At 44.1% G+C, this 27,048-nt stretch overlaps 1 pseudogene; it reads left to right on the top strand.

The window, feature by feature from the left end:
* Positions 1-10,915, top strand: part of LOC130201638 (gamma-2-syntrophin-like) — a 109,457-nt pseudogene extending 98,542 nt beyond the window's left edge.
* The last annotated feature ends 16,133 nt before the right edge of the window (positions 10,916-27,048 follow it).

Here is a 27,048-nt window from a genome sequence, read left to right as displayed (position 1 = left end):
GGCACGCGCCCAGAAGCCTCCCGGTGCACGCTTCAGTCACGCATTTGAGCCTCGAGGTGTTTGGAACACATTATTCCTCCACACCACGACAGGACGAGTATCTCCTTCAAGCGTGTGACCGTGACTTTTTAAAGGGCGACTTCAGCGCCGCGGTTCCACACATTCTACGGCGGCCCTAGACTGGAAGGAGAAGGTCAAGTGCAGTAATTGTGACGTCATAGTTCAGTTATCAATCAATCAAACTTGTATTACACTCAAGGTCCAGATAGTACAAAACATTAAAATATAATAAAATATATACAAAATCACAAGTAAAAAACAAACAAAGAACTACACATGCGTTATAAATAGACAGCTGTACCAGTGTTTCCACAGCTGGGACTGGTAGCGTGTAGTGATGCATTTTATATTTTATAAAAACATGATCTCATTTTCGGAGTCATCAACCCTGAGAAGAGAAGCAGTCAGCTACAGTGAGCAGTGCAAGGAGCAACAACGACGTAAACTGAGTGGAATACTATTATATCGTGCATAAGACTATCCTTATACTCTGGATTTCTAAAGACCTTCTACGGATGATTGGTACAAGGGGATTCTGAAAGTTCTTCCTCTGGAAGAGTTGAGCCACCCCCTCCATGACAAGGTCAAGGAATTTGTCAAAATATGGAATCCGGTCTCAGACGTGAAGGACCCCTCCGGGATGGACTTCACCCTGCCAGATTAAAAACACTGGTACCGATGCTGACTTGATTTGATGATGTAACCTTAAAGATGTACTTATGTCAGACTGGTAATGTGTGAGTGTGTTATTTGCTGTGGTTTATCTAATTATTTTGTTGCAATTTTTGGTCTGTTTTTTGTTGTTCTTCACTTTTATTCCTCCTTTCAGTATTTTATCCTTAAAGTTCTGTCTTGTGAATTTGTCAAATCAAAATAAATATACAGTGGATACGGAAAGTATTCCGACCCCTTTAAAATGTTCACTCTTTGTTTCATTGCGGCCATTTTCTAAAATCAAAAAAGTTCATTTTATTTCTCGTACACTCAGTACCCCATCTTAAAGGAATTTGTGCAAATAAAAAAATAAAAATAAAAACTGAAATATCACAGTTTCCCATTCCGTACCCACTGTAAATCAGGAGAAACCAGTCAGATACAGTCAGGTCCATAAATATTTAGACAGTGACACCATTTTCATCATTTTGGCTCTGTACACCACCACAATGAATTTTGAATGAAACAATCAACATGTGCTTTTAGAGCAGACGTTCAGCTTTAATTTGAGGGTATTTACATCAGGTGAACGGTGTAGGAACTACAACACATTTTATGTGTGGCCCCTCCTTTTTAATTGATCAAAAGTAATTGGACAAACTAACAATCATCATTGTAATTGTCAATTGTAATAATTGGTTGCAAATCCTTTGCGGTCAATGACAGCCTGAAGTCTGGAACCCAGAGACATCACCGGACGCTGGGTTTCATCCCTGGTGACGCTCTGCCAGGCCTCGACTGACACTGTCTTCACTTCCTGATGCTTCTTGGGGCATTTTCCCTTCAGTTTGGTCTTCAGCAGTGAAATGCAGCTCCATCTGATCCAGGTCAGGTGATGGACTTGGCCATTGCAGAACATTACACTTCTTCGCCTTAAAAAGGAGGTGCCATGTATAACATGTGTTGTAATTCCTTCACCGTTCACCTGATGTGGATGTAAAGACCCTCAAATTAAAGCTGAACGTCTGCTCTTAAAGCACATCGTGATTGTCTCATGGCGCCCGAACAGGAGATGTGACCTGATTATCACCGTTTATATAACCGTGCAGAGAGGAGAGGAAACATTTAAGACACCAGATGAACACAACGTGGAGCGGGGGATGGGCACCACGCCTACTGCTGCCCCTCTCACCTCTCTCTGGGTGGTGCAATTAGCTCCTCCATCACAACGTGACTGAAGTTGTTCTTCGGACATGGAATTACACAAATGATCAAGATTCAAGATTCAAGATTCAAGATGTTTTATTTGTCACATACACACACAGGGTGTGCAGTGAAATGAAAGTGGCAATGCTCAGCAGGAATGTGCAAGGGCAACAAGTACACACTATTTACAATAAAAAACAACACAATATTTACAGTACAATATTACACTAAGTGTGTGTGTGTGTGTGTGTGCCTAAGAGGGGCAGTTGTGTGGGTCTATGTGGGGGTCCTGGTGAGGTCGGAGTTCACAGTCCTGATGGCCTGAGGAAAGAAACTCCGTCTCAGTCTCTCTGTTCTTGCAGCGTGACTACGGAGGCGCCTGCCTGACCGCAGCAGCTGAAACAGTCTGTTGTTGGGGTGGTGAGGATCCTTCATGATCCTGCCGGCTCTGGTTCTGCACCTCCTGGTGTACAAGTCCTGCAGGGTGGGGAGTGTAGTTCCAATAGTGCGTTCAGCCGAACGCACTACTCTCTGCAGAGCCTTCCTGTCCTGACATGTCATGAGAGTTGTACGGAATTATAACACACAAAAAGATATATATATATATATATATATATATTAGGGCTGTCAGCGTTAACACGTTAATCTATGCGATTAATTTGGCCGCGTTAACGCACTAAAATATTTTAACGCAATTAACGCACTCTTTTTTTTTTTTTTAAACCGCGGCAGTACGGTTTGACACTGTTTCCGTTTTTAAAACAATCATTTCTCCGCGAAAATAAGGAGCAGAAATCAGTTTAACTCGAGGATGAATCAGTCAGGTTTCCTCCTGCTCCTCCTTCCTCCCGTCTCCCCCTCTGATACACAGAGGAACCAAGGGGCGACGTGTCGGGTGACGCGGCGCGGAAAGAACGCGACACACGAAACCTTCAACGTGATTGGTCAATCCGTTTGTCTGTCAACATTTCGGGGGAAAAAAACCAATGAACACTCAGTAAATCACAAAGGACCTCCCACCTCACAGGTTAGGCTCATTTAGCAGCCTGTCAGTCAGAGAACCAGAGGACACGGCGCGAGGACAATGAGGCTCATTTCACAGCTGAGATTGTTCTGGAATGTTTGATGTATAACCAGTGGCGGCTGGTGAAATTTTTTTTTTGGGGGGCGCAGTTGGGCGACGCGGTTTAAATAGCACTCAACAATGAGAAGAAAAGAGGTTTTGAGTAGAATATTGTAAAAACCAAAGCTTTATTTCAAGAACACAGCGTGCTCAAGATTCAAGATGTTTTATTTGTCACATACACACACAGGGTGTGCAGTGAAATGAAAGTGGCAATGCTCAGCAGGAATGTGCAAGGGCAACAAGTACACACTATTTACAATAAAAAACAACACAATATTTACAGTACAATATTTATACTAAGTGTGTGTGTGTGTGTGTGTGTGCCTAAGAGGGGCAGTTGTGTGGGTCTATGTGGGGGTCCTGGTGAGGTCGGAGTTCACAGTCCTGATGGCCTGAGGAAAGAAACTCCGTCTCAGTCTCTCTGTTCTTGCAGCGTGACTACGGAGGCGCCTGCCTGACCGCAGCAGCTGAAACAGTCTGTTGTTGGGGTGGTGAGGATCCTTCATGATCCTGCCGGCTCTGGTTCTGCACCTCCTGGTGTACAAGTCCTGCAGGGTGGGGAGTGTAGTTCCAATAGTGCGTTCAGCCGAACGCACTACTCTCTGCAGAGCCTTCCTGTCCTGAGCGGAGCAGTTGCCAAACCAGGCTGTGATGCTTCCCGTCAGGACGCTCTCTACAGCTCCAGAGTAGAAGGACTGAAGGATCCTCTGGGAAACTTTAAATTTCCTCAGCTGCCTGAGGTGGTAGAGGCGCTGCCTTGCCTTTCTCACCAGAGTGTCTGTGTTCGTTGACCATGTCAGATCCTCGGTGATGTGGACTCCCAGGTATTTATACCCGCTCACCCTCTCCACAGTAGTCCCGTTAACACTGTCCAATAACAACTATCAACACACTGTAACTTTGGGCATGAGAGGTTCAGAGCAGCTTTAAGGAACATTGGGTTGGGTTTTAGAGGTTTGCAAAATAAAAGAGTTTCACCCTCACATGAAAGAGGTTCAGAGCAGATGTTACAGATGTGGAACGGGCATGGAAGAAGTCGGCTCAGATGGTGGATTTTCCCAGCACTTATTTATTCTGCAGAAGACAACAGAACACACACATTTGCCTTCTGATCTGTCTCTGCACTTCCACTTCCCTCAGCAAAATAAAACCATTGTCCATGGAAGACAGGACCACATTAAATCTAAATAATAACAATTCTCATCAAAAACCATGACATGTAACATACAAGGGGAAAACAGAGACCCCTAATGGACAAAATAAATAACTGCATGAGCTAGAGTCATTTCAGCAGAAACAGAGAAAATTCTAACTTTGAACAAAAGGGAAACACATACCTGCAGAAGACAACAGAACACACACATTTGCCTTCTGATCTGTCTCTGCACTTCCACTTCCTAGACACGCAAAACACAATTTACACAAGGAAAATATACGTCGGGGCGACCGGATGTAGCTAATCAAACGGTGCCAAAGTGGCTCAATGAGACCGCCACCAACCGTATATGTTGACGGTCTAAATGACACGACAGCTGGACGCCGTGATCGTATTTGCGACCATTACTGTATGTAACATAAACGGTTAATTTTTATAAAAGAATATAGCCAAAATAGTGCAACATCGTTTTTCACTCAACTCACCCTCAGCAATATAAAACCATTGTGAGCAGGGTTGCCAGGTCTGTGTGACAAAACCAGCCCAATCAAAACCAGCCCAAAAACCAGCCCAATATCAGAACTCAAAATATGCCCGTGCCAAACCATATACACTGCTTTTAAAGTCCAACAGCATTGCTATCATTGCCAAATGTATTGTAATATCTACAAAGTAACAACATATGTTTAGTTTGCCAGCATTAAAAGCAGTTTTCCCTCAAGTTATTTCACCTAGGTCCTAAAATGGCCTGGTGTAATTATACAGTATATTATCATAAATAAAATGTGTGTAGGCCTACGTGCTGATCTTGAGTCAGTTTGGTAGGATTTGGGTATGAATAAATTATTTCATTTAAAATATGGATTTTTATTTAAAGATATTCATGTAATTTGCATGCAAAATAGGTCTACCCAACAAGGACAAAAATTCAACCCGCGCAACACTTCAAAAGTGGCCCGATTCCGCAGGAAAACCGCGGACCTGGCAACACTGCTCTATGGGCTGAGGGAACATACGGGTCTCTGATCTGCCGAATAATCCAATCGCGCGCACATTTAGCGCACTAAGATTCCAGTTTCATCCGCCAATGTGAAGCCGGTCATTGCAAAACGACTGAAATGTTGTATCGATGCGTACACACACGTTAGAACAGCGCCTCGAAAAAGGGGAGGGGCTTCTCTCCGTGATAATGCCGATATATTATATTTTTTCACATTAATTTAAGTGGTTGTTGACAGGGGCTTACGGTCTCCCACACACATTTAGCGCGTCAACACGGTATATTTACTATTGAAATGATTTGGCATATAATGTTTTTTGACAGGATTTTTTTATTTATTTTTCTTCTTCTTTTTTTTTCATCTCCAAATTTTAAGAGGGGCGGCGCACTAGCGCCCCCTATGGACGAACCACCACTGTGTATAACACGTGGGGGTGTGTCACATGCAAAAGACTTTAAACGGTGAATTTAATTTATTTTGTAAAATGTATAAAATGCCCCCAGCCTCCAGAGGGTTAACGTGTCATATTTGAATGTCAGTCAGTTACCAAGGCCACTGGTTCTGCTGCTGTTCAGTGTTAAAGATGACAGGACCAATGGGGTCTCAATATACTTCTTTTTTTTTACTAATCTGATGTTTCACTGAAGAAACAATTTATCATCCACGATATTAAATACCTCGCTGGCACTGTGTATGTAGGAGCCTCTTTGAAAACACAGCTCTGTGTGAAGTTTTGTCTTTAAAAAGAAGGGAAACACTTTTAACCCTTGTGTTGCCTTCGGGTCATTTTGACCCCATTAAATATTTAACCCTCCCCCCGCCTTTGGGTCATTTTGACCCGATTCAATGTTTCACCCTCCTGTTACCTTTATATTTACTAACATATTTTACCCTTTGGGTTCAATTTGACGCCAGCAATTAAAACCTCCAGAAAATTATTAGAATTAATATTGTTTTCCAAGTTTAAGTGTGAGGCACTTTATGTTTGTTTGTTGCCTACCGAAAGAACACCGACATTAAACATTGAATGGGGTCAAATTAACCCGAAGGCGGCAGGAGGGTGTAATATTGATTCGGGTCAAAATGACCCGAAGGCAACACAAGGGTTAAACGGTGAATTTAATTTTTTTTGTAAAATGTATAAAATGAGCCCAGCCTCCAGAGGGTTAACGTGACATATTTGAATGTCAGTCAGTTATCAAGGCCACTGGTTATGCTGTGTTCAATGTTCATTGATTGAGATGGCGCGGCTGTGTCCAGACGCCGTCGAGGTAGCTCCGCGGAGATTGTGCGCTCTTTTAGTTTTTGTGTTTTTTTTTTATATTTTCTTTGCCACAAACACATCGGCACTAACAGCATACGACCGCAGCACACTTTTGGACATAAACTTTTGCGCAAAACAAGGGGTTTTGTCCACTTTTTCCATCGATCCAGCGTGGCCGGCGGAGATCGTACGAGCGAACCACAACAACAACAGTGGAGCCGCTACTACGGGGAGACGACGAAAACATCGAGGGAAACGGAGCGGAATTCGGAACAGACTGAGAGTTCAAGCCCACCGTCCACCTCTGCCCAGCATCCTTCTTGCTAACGTCCAGTCTCTGGAAAATAAGATGGATGATGTTAGGGCAAGGATCAGATTCCAACGGGACATGAGGGACTGTAACATCTTTTGTCTGACGGAAACATGGCTGACCCCGCTGGTGCCGGATCGAGTCATATGCCCAACCGAGTCCTTCTCTGTTTTCCGTGCAGACAGAACGGAAGAGTCTGGTAAATCTAAGGGTGGAGGGGTTTGCTTCATGACTAACAACAAGTGGTGCGACCCCAAGACATTAAGACTCTTTCTCGTTCCTGCTCGCGAACCTGGAACATCTGACGATCTCATGCCGTCCATTCTACCTTCCCGGGAGTTCAGCTCGGTCATCACCACAGCCGTCTACATACCACCACAAGCGGACACCGACGTAGCACTATCGGACCTACATGATGTGTTATGTCGGCATCAGAACAAGTATCCCGACGCGCTGTGGTGGTGGCTGGGGACTTTAATAGGGCAAACCTAAAAAGTCATGCCGAACTTTCACCAGCACATTACGTGTGCTACCAGAGGAAAGAACGTTGGACCACTGCTATACGCCATTCAAGAGAGGCTACAAGGCTGTCTCTCTCCTCCGTTCGCAAATCGGACCATGCCGCCATTTTCTTGCTTCCGGAGTACCGCAAAAGATCGCGCGGAAGCGGTAGTGACGAGGAACGAAGCGGTGGTCTGACCAATCAGAGGCTGAGCTACAGGACGCTCTGCGTGTCGTCGACTGGGACATGATCCAATCCAGTTCCAGTGACGCCAGCGAGTTTATGAAGTAGCAATGAGCCTCATAGCAACGCTTAGCGGACACCATCGTCCCCACGGTAAAAGTTAGGGTCTTTCCTAACCAAAAGCCGTGGGTTGATAGATCCATCCGTGAAGCTGTGAACGCCCGTACTGCTGCCTATAACTCCGGTCTTGTATCCGGCAACATGGACAAGTACAAGGCAGCGGTCTATGGACTGAGGAGGGCGGTGAAGAAGGCCAAGAGGAGGTACCGAGACAGAGTGGAATCACAGATGGAGCAGCGCGACACCAGGCGCCTATGGCAGGGGCTACGGACTATCACAGACTACCAGAGCAGACCCGCGAATGGTGAGTGCCGACGCATCCCTAGCGGACGACCTGAACTCATTTTATGCACGGTTTGAGGCTAGCAACAACAGCGCTAGCTCGCCGCTAACAACAACACCGTTAAGCGAGCCGAGGTGAGTTCTACCGCTGGGGATGAACACACACTCTCTGTGACCGAGCACAGTGTGAGGAGGGCTCTGTTGAGGGTGAACACCAGGAAAGCTGCAGGTCCAGATGGCATATCTGGGCGAGTACTGAAGACCTGTGCTAACCAGCTAGCTCCAGTGTTCACCACAATATTCAACCTCTCCTGGCTGAGTCCGTGGTCCCCGCCTGCTTCAAGAGATCCACTATTGTCCCTGTGCCCAAGAATGCTTCTCCAGCATGTATGAATGACTACCGACCGTGGCCCTCACCTCGGTGGTCATGAAATGCTTTGAGAGGCTGATAAAGGACTACATCTGCGCCTTCCTCCCTTCCTCCATGGACCCGCTGCAGTTTGCTTATCGCCCAAACAGATCCACGGATGATGCTGTCTCCCAGGTACTGCACACCACACTCTCTCATCTGGACAGCCAGAGGGGGGGCTATGTGATACTGCTGTTCATTGATTATAGTTCAGCTTGCAACACCATAGGCCCTCCAGACTGGCCAGCAAGCTGATTGAGCTGGGACTGAACACAACCCTGTGTGCTTGGATCCTGGACTTACTGACCGCCAGGCCACAGGTGGTCAGAATTGCCAGACACACCTCCAATCCACTCACCCCGAACACAGGATCCCCCAGGGTTGCGTCCTCAGCCCCTACTGTACTCCTGTACACACATGAGTGTGTGGCCAGGTTCAGCTCCAACACCATCATCAAGTTTGCGGATGACACACTGGTGGTGGGCCTGATCTCCGACAACGACGAGAAGGCCTACCTGGAGGAAGTTGCTGATCTGTCACTCTGGTGCCAGACAACAGCCTCATCATGAATGTCACCAAAACTAAGGAGCTGATTGTGGACTTTAGGAGGGTACAACAACAGAGGACGTACTCACCACTGGGGATTAACGGGACTACTGTGGAGAGGGTGAGCGGTATAAATACCTGGGAGTCCACATCACCGAGGATCTGACATGGTCAACGAACACAGACACTCTGGTGAGAAAGGCAAGGCAGCGCCTACCACCTCAGGCAGCTGAGGAAATTTAAAGTTTCCCAGAGGATCCTTCAGTCCTTCTACTCTGGAGCTGTAGAGAGCGTCCTGACAGGAAGCATCACAGCCTGGTTTGGCAACTGCTCCGCTCAGGACAGGAAGGCTCTGCAGAGAGTAGTGCGTTCGGCTGAACGCACTATTGGAACTACACTCCCACCCTGCAGGACTTGTACACCAGGAGGTGCAGAACCAGAGCCGGCAGGATCATGAAGGATCCTCACCACCCCAACAACAGACTGTTTCAGCTGCTGCGGTCAGGCAGGCGCCTCCGTAGTCACGCTGCAAGAACAGAGAGACTGAGACGGAGTTTCTTTCCTCAGGCCATCAGGACTGTGAACTCCGACCTCACCAGGACCCCCACATAGACCCACACAACTGCCCTCTTAGGCACACACACACACACACACACACTTACTGTAAATATTGTGTTGTTTTTTATTGTAAATAGTGTGTACTTGTTGCCCTTGCACATTCCTGCTGAGCATTGCCACTTTCATTTCACTGCACACCCTGTGTGTGTATGTGACAAATAAAACATCTTGAATCTTGAATCTTGAAGATGACAGGACCAATGGGGTCTCAATATACTTTTTTTTTTTTACTAATCTGATGTTTCACTGAAGAAACAATTTATCATCCACGATATTAAATACCTCGCTGGCACTTTATAGGTAGGAGCCTCTTTGAAAACACAGCTCTGTGTGAAGTTTTGTCTTTAAAAAGAATGAACTTTTAACTTTTAACTTTTAATTGCGATTAATCGCGATTAATCGCGATTAATCACGATTAATTAATCGCAATTTCAAAATGTGCGATTAATTAGTTAATTTTTTTTAATCGATTGACAGCCCTAATATATATATATATATATATATATACTGTATATATGAATGTTATTGTTAAATTATTGGCAAATAAAATGATGTATGTAGACACACACACCTACTGGCTGATTTGTCTTACGTGTTTGGACAAAGAGGTGCAGCAAAAGACAACCACAGAACTTCTTTTGATTGGCTGCCTCTTCATCTCTCGCTCCTTCATGTTTGATGTGTTTTAGCTCAGCGCCGGTGACTGGGGCCCAGCAGAAACAACGTACAACCTATATGAGGTTCTGTTCAAGGTCCACAAGGTGAGTTGAGAGCTGATGTGCATCGGGGACGTTACTTTCATCTGGGTGCAGACGGCTGCTTCTTCTCATCTTATCAGATGAAGTGTTTCAGGCACTAAACGGGGCTCTCTTGACCTGAGGCCATCTTTGTGATCGACCAACTAGGAAATCTTTCAAGAAGAAGGAGGAGGAGGAGGAGGAGGCAGTAAAGAGACGGTGGGATCAGTCCCCAGAGCATGTCATCATAATGAATCCTCTGTGTTTCAGCTGTGGATGGCCGAGGACTGCTGGCTGCAGGCGAGGCTCTACTTGGGGCTGGAGCACTCGCTCGAGCAGCAGGACGTGGAGTCCCTGTGCTTCAGTATTCTGGTCGGGCACGGCCAGAGCCACAGCTTCCGGGTGGAGCTGGCTACGGACCTGGCCGTCTGGGAGAAGTCCTTCCAGAGGGCCGTCTGCTGGGAGGTGCAGCGGATACGAGTCAGTATTTACATTTGTTTCATGGCAATTTCTTGTTTTAAGAGCTGACCTGTTTTTAGTTTGTAAATAGAAAATAATAATAATCAGACTTTTCTGAATCCTACCTGGAGGAGTTCTCATAGCTGGAGAGCCTCACACAACCTCACAGGGTGACTTTGATGTTTGTTAAATTTAAGATCCCGGCAGTGTTTTGTGTGTTTAAAGGTGTTCAGAGCTTATGACATCATACACAAACGTGTCAAGATGCACAGAGGTCGCTGAGTGTGTCTATGTGTCTGTGTGTGTGTGTGTCTGCTTGTGTGTCTCTGTGTCTGTGTTTGTGTGTGTGTGTGTCTGTGTGTCTGTTTATGTCTGTGTGTGTGTGTGTGTGTGTGTTTCATAATAAGAGATGATAATAATGGGTTGGGATAAAAGTGGTGAGAAGCAGATGCAATGGAATGGATGTGTGTGTATGTCTGTGTGTACGTGTATGTCTGTGTGTGTCTGTCTGTGTGTTTTTGTGTGTGTGCGTGTGTGTGCATATGTATGTGTCTGTATGTCTGTGTGTGCGTGTGTGTGTTTTTGTGTGTGTGTGTCTGTGTGTGTGCGTCTGTCTGTGTGTGTGTTTGAGGGGGGGAGGTGTGCGTGTGTGTGTGTGCGTGTGTGTGTGCGTTGTAATCTGTGGCCTTGATCACAGCGCAGTGTTGTCTTTGTGTGGTTTTTTACCGATGTGCTCTGAACTTAATCATCCGTGACGATTCCTTGTGAAAGCGTCTCACCCCGGTGAGGCCGGCACTGACGACGTCTGCGTCATGACGTTAACTATTGCAACGCTCTGCGACGCTAACGACATGTGTTGACCTTCACCAAATAAACGGTCAAACGCAATTATGAAGTGCGATTTATAATTTGAGCTAAAGTTCACTTTGTGAATGCATATTTCTTGCAAGCAATTTGACTATTTGGTAAATAACAGACAACCGAATCATGGGCAGTATGTAAGTTAACATAATGGAAAACAATATATAATCAGTTTGTATCCAGTTGTAATAACTAATAATATTTAGGGGCATCGTAGCACTTGCATCTGCTGTGTGGTGAAATGTCCTTTATGCATCTTTAAGGTGTTTTCATCAGAATGTTAATGTTATGACCCGACCCGGGGATAGAGCTGCACGTCACTACAGGATGGTTCTGTTAAGGTTCTCCCTTACCTACAGATTGTACATTGTAAGAAGGATCGGTGAAAATCAAATAATGATTCTGAATTCGGTAACGCCCTAAAAGTGTGTAAAATTAAATTCAATTGAACCTGATAACCAAAATGGTGAGATGTGATAAAGACGAGTGTTCTCGGCCTCCGTATATTGAACAACAATCCTCTGAAGCTACACGCTTATTGTAATTCAAAAGAACAAAAACAACTTTGAACAAGAACGGGCACTCGGTAGAGCGCATACCTTCGCATATCACAAGATTGGGCATTGAATTATGAACATTTTGGCATTAGTTGCATGCCAATTGGACAAAAATGTATCGTGCTATGGTAAAAAAAGAGTTTGACCTTTCCATGACCTTGACCTTTGACCCGATTGATCCCAAAATCTAATCAAATGGTCCCCGGATAATAACCAATCATCCCACCAAATTTCATGCGATTCAAGAACATTTTGACCTGTTCATGACCTTTGACCTTGACCTTTGACCCGATCGATCCCAAAATCTAATCAACTGGTCCCCGGATAATAAACAATCATCCCACCAAATTTCATGCGATTCGGTTCAATACTTTTGAGTTCTGCGAAAGATTTTGACCTGTTCATGACCTTTGACCTTTGACCCGATCGATCCCAAAATCTAATCAACTGGTCCCGGATAATAAACAATCATCCCACCAAATTTCATGCGATTCGGTTCAATACTTTTTGAGTTCTGCGAAAGATTTTGACCTGTTCATGACCTTTGACCTTTGACCCGATCGATCCCAAAATCTAATCAACTGGTCCCCGGATAATAAACAATCATCCCACCAAATTTCATGCGATTCGGTTCAATACTTTTTGAGTTCTGCGAAAGATTTTGACCTGTTCATGACCTTTGACCTTTGACCCGATCGATCCCAAAATCTAATCAACTGGTCCCCGGATAATAAACAATCATCCCACCAAATTTCATGCGATTCGGTTCAATACTTTTTGAGTTTTGCGAATAACACGCATACAAATAAATAAATAAATACACGGCGATCAAAACATAACCTTCCGGCATTTTCAATGCGAAGGTAATTATCCTTCAACACCAGAGTCATTAAGCTCAAGTTCAAATGACTCGGATAAATACATTTACAATTACATACATCGTTACACGATTTCTATCCCACTTACACGGTCACGAGGGTCTAATCACACACAAGCCGATACATGGATTTGCCGTCCTTTGTAATTATGCCACTTTGTGTTTATTGAAATGTGTAAATATCCTTATTGACAAGTAAACAAGTTCCCTCTCCATTATTAACGATGAGTGTATAAAGCAGCAACACAGCCTAACGGACTAATCAAGACGTTTAGCTCGGGTATATATATATATATATATATATATATATATATATATATATATACATATGTACATATATTGCTAAACAAAAGGCAACCACAGATACGTCAGAGGCTTTTGCTTTTAATCTTTCAAATACTATGTTTGTTTGCAATCCACTTTTTATCGAATAATTTAGAATACAAGAACACTAAAAGACTACATAAGACGCAAAAACAACACAAATAAAAGGAGGAATGTAGGCGGGGCGTATACTAGAAATATCATGGAATGGAAGTATATTAGAAAAGTATTTTAGAACGTTACGATTCCACAATAAGTCTTGATTACCCTGTAACAGCTGTATGTTCCTATTAGTATTCCTGCCCGCTCCCTCTCTGCCCGAGACACATTTCACATTCCCTTTGCGGTTGAATTAGCTCAATAATTAAAGGGAAAGAGTATCAAGTGTTACATAATTTAAATGGAATAATAAACCTGCGTCCATCTACCAAATATTATAGTATCCACCGGATTCACCTTCCACAGCTGGTTTGAATAACTCTCCATACAACCAAAAAACACAAGTAGCACTTAGTGGATCATTTGGACTCTTTTTTTATCCGAAACGCATCCCCGACTGAAAGTACCGTACGCTCGATGCCGAGCACACATGTGTGGGCTTCCTCGCTGAATGCACAACTTCAAATATTTAAATATTTCTCTGGGATTAGCAGTTAAAACTCCCACATTGCCACGATCACACATTGTATTCAGGATTCAAGAAAAGTTTGCCACGTGTCAGCTCAGACTCTCCCTGAAATGTTATAATTTTACCCTTTTTAACCCCAAAAATGCTACAGATCCTGGGGGTTTTGGTACTCTGGACCCTTAAATAGGGACATTTATAAATAATACAAAGCTGAGAACCTGTCGGATGATATTTGAATCACCAGCACAACTGAAATCCTCTCCGGGTCAACATGGGAACCAGATTTAATGAAATGACTTCCTGCTTTACGGGCTGTCCTGTGGGGTCAGCCAGCACGACTCGGGCTCTTTAGCAGAAAGCGTCTCAGAGTCTGAGGAGCCGTGAATAATCCCTTTCCGGTCGAGGGACTCATGTGGTCACTGGGAGTTTAGTCAAGTCCTCGGGACTTAATTACATTCTCCAGTTCATTCTGATAACCGTAAAGCTTTAAAACGGCTCTCTCGGGACCGGACCTGTGTGTTTTATATACGGCGACATGACGTTTTTATTGGTGTGCCGGCGACGGCGGTTTGTTTTCATGTTGTCCGTCTGGTCCGTTTCCGGGAATGCTTTATTGAGAGGGAGCAATTTGGCTCAAATGTGCACTTGGACTCGGGGATTGATTACAATGTAGAGTTCAAAGGTGAATGTGAACTAAAAAAACTAGGGCTGGGCAACGATTACAATTTTTAATCGCGATTAATCGCATGATTTCCCTGATTAATCGCGATTAATCGCATTTGTATACGCAAAATCCAATAATTCATTCAAAAGTAGTGTATAGCGCACTTCTATTTTAAATGTTCTGCCATATGAATGAAAGTGCCATAACATGTGTTGTCCCTGTTAGAGTGAGACACCAGAAAATACTTTCAGTGCAGTTTGTCAATTCCTAGAACTTGACACTTATTTTAAATGTTCTGCCATATGAACTAAAGTGCCATAAAATCTGTCAGGACATTGTCAAATGCACTGTTATGCAGAGACACTGTGACAGAGCGCTGGAGACTGAAGCAGGGACATGATCAAAGGCAGTCGTCTCGCAGCAGCGATCATCTCTGGTGCTCTATCTGCTCAGTGTGGTGACTTTGTCACATTCCACTGCTGTGCAACTTCAGTAAAGTGTCCCGCGCACGTTTCAGCATCATGTGTCTCCTCTGTTTTCATCAGTCAGGGCATGTGAATGCAGCGCCCACTTCTCATCAATATAATGCACAGTCACTCCGAGGTCATTGTGGTTACAGAGTGATGTCCAGTAGGGTGACCAGATTTGAGTTTGTGAAAAAGAGGACACTTCGTCTGGGGGGGGGGCTGAGATTAAACATCTCTCTTGTTCTGCCTGTTTTGTGATATACATGCCTAAAGGTGCCTAATATTTCTAGACTGAAATAATATCGGCATTATAATTATTATAACTATGAGGATTTTTTAGTTGCCTATTTTGTGGAGCCCCTCAGGACGTGGTGCCCTCCGCACAGCGCGTAGTGCGCTATGGGAGCGGCGGCGCTGGGAGGAGTTTATAGCACAAACAACAATGAACTAGTGGAGGCGGCAAGGTGCTCCGTGTTGCCAGATTGGAGATGGTGAAGTATCGTACCAAAGGCTCAAAATGGTTGTATTTGGAGGATAATTATCGTGTATCTGGCAACCCTGAGATCGGTCGACCAATTACTATCCTCTAAACCGTCAGAGCTCACGTAAGAAGGGAGATACCATTTCCAAAACTTGTCAGGGGTAAATACGAGTTTATGAAAACCCAGAGAAAAACAAATATCCGACGAAGCAAAATCCCGGACGTTTTTGGAATCCCTGCCGGACGCATTTTTTAGGGCTCAAAAGCAGGACATGTCCGGGGAAAACTGGACGTCTGGTCACCCGATGTCCAGTCGTCCCCATGAGAGCAACAGCACGTTGTGAAGCTGTCGCTTTTGCAGTCCTCTCCTTTTCATACAACTCGTGTATTCTCCGTGTGATGTGTGTCTTGAGGGCGTCTCATATGTAAATATGTGCACGTCTGTCTGATGTACAAAATCATACATGGATTGACCTCTCCTCCTCTCAAACAATTTGTCACCACACGAACTGGATATCGGCTCACAAGAGGTGCAGCAAGAGGGGATTGTATCGTCCCTCTCAGGAAAAGTGCTTTTAGTCATGCTGCTTTCTCAGTACAAGCAGCAGTTGACTGGAACTGCATTCCAGTATCTATCAGAGAGCTACAATCATTCAACTCTTTTAAAGCAGAAACAAAGAAATGGTACATTACTACCCAGCTCTGTCAGCACTAGACTGTAACTACCTCCTCCATCTGTCCAGGTTGGACTTTCATTTTGTCTGTCTGTCAGTTGTTGTCTGTCTGTTGTCCGGTCTCTGTATGTCTTGACTTGCTGGTCGGCCGTTTACTCCACCTGCGTGTCTTCTCTTGTCGTTCACCTGTTTGCAGTTGTATGTCACATTTAGTCTGTAAGCTTTTATGTTGTATCTCTGACATTATGTTTTTATTCTGTCCATTTTAACATTGTTCTCCCCTATTTTATTTGCTTTATCTGTAGATTGTATTTGCAATCTTATGTTTTTAGGTTTGTTCTTAACATCAGCAACATTGGGACTACAGATGAAAAATAGCCTCTTGGCTAACTCTGGCACATTTACTGCAATGTTTTTATCAATGTGCACTGTCCCTTATTAAATAAACCATTTAAATAAATACCTGCCGTCATTTGTTGAGATTCTTTTTCCCCCACAAATACTCTGACTTTATGATGTTATGTCCATTGTTTTGTCGTCTGCATTGTTTATAGTCCTCTAGGTGTTATGTCTATGTATTGTCTTTTGTCTAAAAAAAATTATTAAAAAAAAAAAAACATTCTTAAAAAAAAAAACATGCGTTAATGCGCGATAAAATAATTGTCGGCGTTAATTAAGTGCTGCGTTAACGCAAGATTAACGCGTTAACGTGCCCAGCCCTAAAAAAAACACATTTCTAGCAATGACTCAAGAATCCTTACGCTTATGATGCCAATTGTACATAAATGTACACTACCGTTCAAAAGTTTGGGGTCACTTAGAAATGTCTTTATTTTTCAAAGAAAAGCACTGTTTTTCAATAAAGATAACATTAATCAAAAATACACACTATACATTGTTAATGTGGTAAATGACGATTCTAGGTGGAAACGTCTGGTTTCTAATGAAATATCTCCATAGGTGTATAGAGGCCCATTTCCATCAACGATCACTCCAGTGTTCTAATGGTACATTGTGTTTGCTAATCGCCTTAGAAGACTAATGTCTGATTAGAAAACCCTTGTGCAATTATGTTAGCACAGCTGAAAACAGTTATGCTGGTGATATAAGCTATACAACTGGCCTTCCTTTGAGCTTGAAGCTTGAAGAACAAAATTAATACTTCAAATATTAATCATTATTTCTAACCTTGTCAATGTCTTGACTATATTTTCTATTCAATGTTCAATTCATTTGATAAATAAAAGTGAGTTTTCATGGAAGACACGAAATTGTCTGGATGACCCCAAACTTTTGAACGGTAGTGTATATACAAATATAAAGTGAAGACACTTTAGACATGGATGTAAAATGCAACATGACTTTATTCTAGTTCTCCACCTCTTGTGTCGGACTGACTTCAGCAAATGAGTTTCCTGGGTTAGTAGTACTGTTGATTAATGTATAGTCCATGTTAGGACAAATTGGTAAAATCAAGCCGTTTAATATATGTCTGATTGTAGTTTTTTCATCCCGAGATGCTTTTGTTATTGATATGCTGTCCTGGATGCAAACGGCAACTATAAGGACAGTGGACATCTCCCTGATCAGTACAGTTATTATATAAAATAATACAATTTCCCCCTCCCTTTGAGTGCCACCCACATGGTATAAAAAACAGGTGTACGAGTCAATCGAGACCCACCCAGACCACCATCAGCATTACATCCCGATGAGGGCACACCGCAAGCAAGATCACAACCACTGGTACCATCACTGCCCCTTGTGGCCGATGGCGGAAAAAACACCAGTCAGAGTTGCAGTGGGCACGTTCCTTCCATCAGCCACAAGGGGCAGCAAAGAGACCTTTCCAGTTTGGCCAACTGGAATTAAGTGGAAGGTGAATTATTACGAAGCGGTGAAAGGTGGGAAATTGAATCGTGTACCTGGACTTAAGTACCAACATGCCAAGGACGGCAGAAAGTATCAGAGGGACAAGGATAGAACATTTATATTATAAATATGTCTCGTTACAGTGCCGAGCATCCTAGTGAGCTGCGTGTGTAGAGTAGGTCTGTAGCTGGTGTTACTTGGAGAAACCAGATAAGTCTTGAGAAAAGACCTCATTGTTAAAAGGGAAGCATCCAGACCTGTCGGCAATACATTTGATGAGTCTTAAAGGGGGCTTAGGATGACATCACTGTAGACACCCTACATATACTGTAATAAATTATATAGAAAGAATAATAATTCAGTGTATTGGCCCCACATTGACCTCTTTTCCTCAGCATGTATGAGGACAAAATAATGTTCCACTTCATAAGCATTACTGCTCAAACAGTTTAAATATCTCATTAATCAGCGTGGTGTTGCTCTCTAGACGTCGGCATGAATACAAACTGAACAAAGTTGACATGAAACACTCCACCTGTGACCGCCGACACGCTGTCGTGGGAAAAAGTGCACGATCCACGCTCTGCAGACATTTCCCTGAGCACTGCATGGAAAATAAATGTACCGCTAACAAACCACGAAGAGAGTGGACAGATCGGCCTTTTAAGAGCTGTAAACTCAGACTTCATGGCCGAGCAATTTCACAATGCTTTTGCTAATAACTCCACATGCAGAATCACAAAAGGTGAGTTCTGTTAATCCACAAGGCAAACGATTATGAACACGAAAGTTTCTAAACAAAAAAAACACAATTGCTGATCCAATCACAGCTTATTGCGCGTCGTGGTTGAGCTCTATGAAGAGCAGGGCTTCATAATAGTTAATAATAAGTTGAACCGGCCTCTTTATTTGCCCTAAATTCGATACGAGTATGCCACGGGGTGAGGTGAGGCAACAGCTCAGGTGCAGAGGAAACAAGCAGGAGTCAGGTAAAGGTGAACCCCAAAGCTATTTACTGAGGAAAAGACAAACAAGGAACTCAGGCTAGAAGGAGAAGTCACACGAGAGATCAACACAGGGAATTCACAACAGGACTAAACAACAGGTAACAACAACAGGACTAAACAACAGGTAACAACAACGGGACTAAACAACAGGTAAGAACAACAGGACTAAACAACAGGTAACAACAGGACTAAACAACAGGTAAGAACAACGGGACTAAACAACAGGTAAGAACAACAGGACTAAACAACAGGTAACAACAACGGGACTAAACAACAGGTAAGAACAACAGGACTAAACAACAGGTAACAACAACAGGACTAAACAACAGGTAACAACAGGACTAAACAACAGGTAAGAACAACAGGACTAAACACCAGGTAAGAACAACAGGACTAAACAACAGGTAACAACAACGGGACTAAACAACAGGTAAGAACAACAGGACTAAACAACAGGTAATAACAGGACTAAACAACAGGTAATAACAACAGGACTAAACAACAGGTAAGAACAACGGGACTAAACAACAGGTAAGAACAACAGGACTAAACAACAGGTAACAACAACGGGACTAAACAACAGGTAACAACAACGGGACTAAACAACAGGTAAGAACAACAGGACTAAACAACAGGTAACAACAACGGGACTAAACAACAGGTAAGAACAACAGGACTAAACAACAGGTAACAACAACGGGACTAAACAACAGGTAACAACAACAGGACTAAACAACAGGTAATAACAAACGGGACTAAACAACAGGTCACAACAACAGGACTAAACAACAGGTAATAACAAACGGGACTAAACAACAGGTCACAACAACAGGACTAAACAACAGGTAACAATAACGGGACTAAACAACAGGTAAGAACAACAGGACTAAACAACAGGTAACAACAACGGGACTAAACAACAGGTAAGAACAACAGGACTAAACAACAGGTAACAACAACAGGACTAAACAACAGGTAACAACAACGGGACTAAACAACAGGTAAGAACAACAGGACTAAACAACATGTAACAACAACGGGACTAAACAACAGGTAAGAACAACAGGACTAATCAACAGGTAACAACAACAGGACTAAACAACAGGTAATAACAGGACTAAACAACAGGTAAGAACAACAGGACTAAACAACAGGTAATAACAAACGGGACTAAACAACAGGTAACAACAACAGGACTAAACAACAGGTAATAACAAACGGGACTAAACAACAGGTCACAACAACAGGACTAAACAACAGGTAATAACAAACGGGACTAAACAACAGGTCACAACAACAGGACTAAACAACAGGTAACAATAACGGGACTAAACAACAGGTAAGAACAACAGGACTAAACAACAGGTAACAACAATGGGACTAAACAACAGGTAAGAACAACAGGACTAAACAACAGGTAACAACAATGGGACTAAACAACAGGTAAGAACAACAGGACTAAACAACAGGTAACAACAACAGGACTAAACAACAGGTAACAACAACGGGACTAAACAACAGGTAACAACAACAGGACTAAACAACAGGTATGAACAACAGGACTAAACAGGAAACAAAAACGGGGCTAAACAACAGGTAACAACAACAGGACTAAACAACAGGTTACAACAACGGGACTAAACAACAACAACAGGACTAAACAACAGGTAACAATGCCAACAATCTGGCAGAGAAGAATGGGAGTATGCATAAGGGGGAAACCACAGGTGAAGGCAATTAACAATCAGGAGACACCTGGGAGACAGAACACGGCGTTACAAAGTGCCGCGTTGCCAGTTTCCTGTCCAATCTCAACATGAAGCCGATAAAAAGAAAAGAAAAGGTTCCCTTCAGCGTCACGGTTAACCCTTCGTGCACTGACGGTTATGTCAACAGGAGCCTCAAGCGTCATGGCAACCGCCTCGACACACAAATCAGTGTTGAATTCAGACTTATAATTTATGATGTGTATTGCTAATAATGAGTGAGCAGGACAGGATTAACGCCTATGTATTCGCTGAAAACAATTATATTATTATTATTATTACTAATAACAAGTTATTGTGGTGAAAATCCGAGGTATTTCTCGGAAACACCGGCTTGAAAACGAGACATTCCTGGACCAACAGGACGTCACGTTTACGGGTTACGTCACTAAAGTTCACGACGTTTGTGCAAAGCTGGAGTCGGGAGCCAAGTTTCCATAAAATAATGCAGTTTGGTTTATTATCATTAATGAGTATGTCAGTGGTGAAGTATATTATATTCAGTACTGCCATATTACGATTAGATTGTAAACTTGGCAGTGGATCCTCAGCTGAACATTAAATAGATTATCTCCTTTGATATATTTATTTATATATATTATATACAGTGGGTACGGAAAGTATTCAGACCCCTTTAATATGTTCACTCTTTGTTTCCTTGCAGCCATTTGCTAAAATCAAAAAAGTTCATTTTATTTCTCATCAATGTACAATCAGCACCCCATCTTGATGATAAAAAACAGAAATGTAGAAATTTTTACCAATTTATTAAAAAAGAAAAACTGAAAAACAAGCAGCCGGACAGAAAGGACACGTGGCCCTGGTTCACTGGAACAATATCAAGCCCCGATGCAGGACTCCTCTGCTGCTCCACACAACTATAGCTTCAAAGGGGGGATGATAATATGATAATATGCAGCGTTTGAAGCTGCAGTCACTCGGTTAGCTCGTCGCCGGCTAATGGGGCTGAGTCCACTCTGGATGTCACATAAATGTCAGCTGTCGGGTTGTGAGTGACATTCATGGCCGTTTGAACATCTGGTCTAAGCAACTGAGATTGACGGGCATTGGATTTATGTTAAATATCATTCATGAAATCAGATTAGTGTCTAATGTGCCAATATATTGTTGTATTTGAATGATTTGTTTATCTGGAGAACTGGCATGGGCCCACATCAGTGTTTAATAACTCTGTACTCGAAAGTAAGTACACTTCTCTCTATGTCAAATATGCACACACACATACACACACACACACAAACACACATCAGTATAAAGGAATGAAATATGATAACGAAGCATTTGTTCAGTCTTAAAGATGCAAATGTGGGCCCCCTTCCTTTGGGAAACCAATGAAGGGGATGAAGCATTTAAAGTTGCTTGTTCTCCAGCCAATTAGGCGAGCCTCCTGTGGCGTCTGAGAAACACTCAACACAGTCCAGCGTAGGACAACCTTCAAACTCACGAGATGTTACGTAAACATTGCTGATGGGGTAGAAGTCGGGGGTATAACTGACAAAACTGTCCAGTCGGCGTTTTCCCTCTTGTTCGTCCTATTTCTTCTTCTCTTCTTTTGTTGGTAGAAATCCAACATGGCATTGATGAGGTATTTTAGCTCACAGCAAGCAGTCTAGTTGTGCCATTATTTTACTTTTGGGGTCTTCTGGCTCAGATCCCTCTCCCTTTGTCTTTGATATAATCAGGAGAACACTGCTGCGAGAAAGAGGAAACACTGAACTCATTTAACTCGTTCTTTCTCCAGAGAAAATGTGCTCCCATCGTTCTTCAGAAACCTTTGTCGGACTCTCTTTCCCCACGTCTATTATACATATAAATAATGAAACGCTTCGATGCACATCAATGGACGGTTTCCAATTAACATAATTGGTGATTGATCGTGTTATTTATAGGCGCCCAGTCGGCTTATTTCAGCACCCTAGGCAGAGTCACACGATGTCATATCCACTGCGAGGTGTCGCTGGTTCTGCTCTGAGGAGGGAACATATATTCCCCAGGACCGTGTAGATCTATTTTCAGAGAGTGACAAGCACTTCTTTAGTTGCTGTCTTCACGGAGCTGTGCAGTAGTTTGGAGCCAGCATCTTTTTTCTGTGTTGTTTTTCATCCTCTACTGACTTAATATGTCATCTTGTTTGGCTTTCAGTCCCTGCAGAGGTACCTCCACTTCAGAGCTTTTGAATATATATATATATATATATGTATTTTTTTTAAAGGTTTCAAGTCAGGTGCTCCTCCTTTCTTAGACTTTAGTTTGGGCATTCTTTTCTTGATCCTCCTAACTTCACGACTCTGCAGTCTCGTGCTCTATAATGTGGATCGGCATGGTGTTTGTCAATATAAATTAAACACACACTTTCAATTTAAGGGATGCGTCAAATTATAATGATAGTTTGGGTCTTTAAAAAAAAAATCAAATATATTGTTTTTTAAAATATGCACATGCAAAGGAAAAGATGTACACATTGTATGCATACAAAGGTACTCAGGGGTGCTAGTGAGAGTGTGCTCACCTGTGTGCGCGCATCACGGCTGAGCGATGTGCGCGCCGGTATCGGAGCTCTGCTGCGCGCGAGCCGAGAAGAGTTGGGGGGGGTGGGGGGGGGGGGTGCAAGTGACTTTTTTTCGTCCCGATGTGCGCGCACGCGCCGGTATCGGAGCTCTGCGGTGCGCGAGACAGGGAGCGAAGAAGTGTGAACGCGACACGTAGAGACAGAAATGACGTGCTGCTGGTTGGAGACGATCAATATCAGATCGGTCAAGTACGCAAAGGCGCGAAGTGGCATTACGCATTGTTGATTATTTTCGCCCATGCGTACCTGCGTACCAGTTATGTGCACCCCTGTATATATGCACATACCTGCATAACCTAATACATACACACATATAAATACTGTTAATTTACCCCCCTTCCACTTTTGGCGACGCCCACCCCCCTCATACATCTCCAGATATTATATAAGGGAATGTATTATATTATGTTACAATTATATATATATTGTTGAATTATGCTTAAAGCCGTGGAGCAGGATAAGATAGTTCTTTCTTTCGCACCATGTATTCTGGCTCCTGAAAGTTCCATATTCACTCCATCAAGGTAGCTAGCTAACCACTGGGGTTTCGTAAGAGCGTGCGGGGGACTCCATTTGGGTCTTTTGAGGCGGTGTACTTCTCAATCGTCCTGTGTTATTCGTGCCACACGTTGTGATACCCCTCTCAAAGCAGAGTTGTATCACCATGTATTGAGAAGCTTCCTGTTGGAGGATGTGTGACTTTTAAAAGATGCAGTGAAGGCTCTCGCATCCTAGATCGCCACCTTCACTGCCTCCCTTACCCGGCATCTCCTCCCACTCATTGTGGCGCAACTAGAGCTCTGCATGCTATACACCTGTGAGAATTATTTTCGCTGATACCTGTCCTCTCTCATTTGTTTCTATATAATTCCCCACACGTCCTTCAGACTTTGCCACGGAGGTGTTAATTCGCTAATTCTTTCCAATCCGTGAAGCGTCGTCACAGTTCACCTCGTCACAACACAGCCGTGCGTGCGGTGACAGGAAGAAGTTGCCGCTGTGACAGGGCGTATCCCTGTCACAGCTGAAGTCACGCCGCTCCTTAAGATGGAAGACAACACTTTCCGTGAAAGGACCGTACAATCCCTTCGCCATATTCACTGCACTTCTGTCATTGGAATCCACGATAGGAATAAAATAGGATTACATTTTTCAGTTGTGCCAACAACCGTAATCTAAAGAGCAAAATATAGCATGGTTTGGGTTTTTTACCTGTAACAATACTTCATTTGTTGTAATAAAAACCATGTAAAATACTTATTTACGCAGATCTTCATAAGGAAGTTTAAATACTTCATGTTATGTGCAAATGGTTTTAAAAACACTCATCATTATCTGAACACAGGCGAATGGCACACACAAAATAAATAAAGAAGGGAATAAAAGTCATATGTAACACAAACGGAACATCTGAATACACGTGCGTTGCCATTTCGAAGCATTACAACCGTGAAGAAACACACTCCTCAATGCCAGTTTAAGGGTTTAATGACAGAGACTAAAATGGACGCTGACATTAACGGAAGGCAGCGTGGCATATCCGGTCAGGTCATTAGACGCTGCCCTCTAGTGGCCGGCGGTACACTCTACATCCCCCCCAGACCGGAAAGCTATAGGCCGGAATAGATTAACGGTCTAAATCCCGTATCCAGCTGCCGGACTCGGGCTCGTAACGTGACGGCGGCCTCCTCGCGCGGCCCGGCCGAGTAGGCTGGGGCAGCATCGGTGGCGACTGCGGCACCGGGAGCGGTGCGCCCAGGACGGCACCCGCAGGGACGGTGAGGTCAGCGGTCGCCTCATCAACAGGCGCCGGTGGGGAAGCGCCCACAGCCCAGTCGCGGGGCCCGTCGGCCGGCGGCTGAGCAACCCCCTGGGGCGCAGCCCAGCCCGGGTGGATGGGTGGGGGCCGATGTTCCTGGGCACTGGGCGGCGGCGGCGGCGGCGCGGCCGACTGCTGATGGGCGTGGGGTGTGGCCGGCGTGTAGGCACGGAGGAACCGGCGGTTGCGCAGTGTCAAACGTCCCGAACCGTCAACCCTGACCCGATACTGGTCGTGGCTCAGTGACTCCACCTTCCGTGAATTTTGAGGCGTGTCTTAGAAAGGGCTTGTGATATGCTGCTGATATACCAGCAATGATGTGCCCCTGTTTTTGTTCTTTGACCAATTGTCAAAATTGGGGTTCTGAATTTGTTCCTGCCACCTTTGGGCCTGTGTTGGCCCTTCCCCCCCCCCCGGGGGGCCCCCTTCCCCCCCCTTTTTAGCGGCCCAATGGTTATCCAGGAGAGTTCTAACCGGTGTGCACGAAGGGAGTCTCACCCTGGGGGGGGAATGTGAAAGTCGGGGATGCTCAACCTTTTGCGGGCATCACAAGAGTCCTAAACTGTTGCCAAAGATGTGAGTCCGTCGGAGGCTGCAGGGCGGGTGACTCACCTTGGGGCATTGGCTTCTGAAACTGCCCAGGTGTCAGCAGCAGCGCTCTGTGTCTTCACACCGCGCCTGCTGTTTTCAAGAAGCTTTGAGCTTGGGCTTAGCAGGACTCAGCATGACTTGTGTCCCTGAGGACAGCCTCTTGCATGCGTGGTCATATTCATTGTAAGAGAAAGCGCTGTGAGGGCATTGCTGATCAGAAGATTTATAGTCACACGAGGTTTTTCCCGGACCGCAGGCAGGGATTACAGGCCTACTGTTGTAGGAATACCAGAAGGGAGAGCTGGCTGGCTATGAGAACATATTGGAGGACGATTTAAGAATAGGCAGACAGGACATTGAGAATGACGACAGGGCAGGGAGCAAAAGAAGGCGCTGGAGCATGAACGGGCGGGGGACGAGAAGGCAAGGGAAGAGGGAAGAGCTGCTGGTGTAAAGTTGACGCAATGGTCACATTGGTAGAGGAGAATGTCCACAAGGAACCAAGTGAACGTCTGCCCGGTGTGAACAGTGGACCATAAATTGGGACCATTGTATGGGATTTTTAAGCCCAGGGGTGTTCCAATGTTAGATTGATAAACTTTTGTAATTAGAAAGCCTATTAGATTAGCTTAAGAACGATGCAAGTATTCAATAAGTCAGAAAGGATAAATTATGTAAACCAATAAAATAATTATTACAACAAACATAGGAAATAAGTAGCTTAGCATAAGACTGTAATAAATAAGATAATAAGTAATATTAAAGTTATAAATTACAGGACAAGTATTCAGTTTGATGTTACCAGTAGGGGGGAAAAGAAATAAAGCTGAAGAAAGCTCAGTAGTTTAAAAGGGCTAAACAGTAGAAGTTGTAGCTAACCAAGGTAAGAATGTTGGATTCTCAAACACGTTTGATCATCTGCCTGTGGCACCAGGTACGGGGTTCGGGGGGACGCTGGGCCATTCAGTTGGTCAGTCCTCCGTAGCTGCCCGGGTTGCGCTACCAGAGGACCAGGACTGTACGCCTTACAGCGTATCCCTGTCACGGGGTTGCTGCTGCACCAAAGACCCCCTGCAGGGGGGAGCCCCCATCATAGAGGCCATGATGCTCCCCCCAACCCCCTTCAGAGAACGGCCCGCACTGTCCTTCTTATAGCTGTATTGCTCCCCCGTTAGTTGTCGTGACCCGAAGCCACTAAAGAGGGTCATGCTCCCGGAGTAAAAGGGCCGGAGGAGGC

This window comes from Pseudoliparis swirei, chromosome 11 (genome assembly GCF_029220125.1).
Source record: "Pseudoliparis swirei isolate HS2019 ecotype Mariana Trench chromosome 11, NWPU_hadal_v1, whole genome shotgun sequence".
NCBI classification, from domain to species: Eukaryota; Metazoa; Chordata; class Actinopteri; order Perciformes; family Liparidae; genus Pseudoliparis; species Pseudoliparis swirei.
Note: the sequence above shows the minus strand (reverse complement) of the source record. Positions and strands in the feature narration are given on the sequence as shown.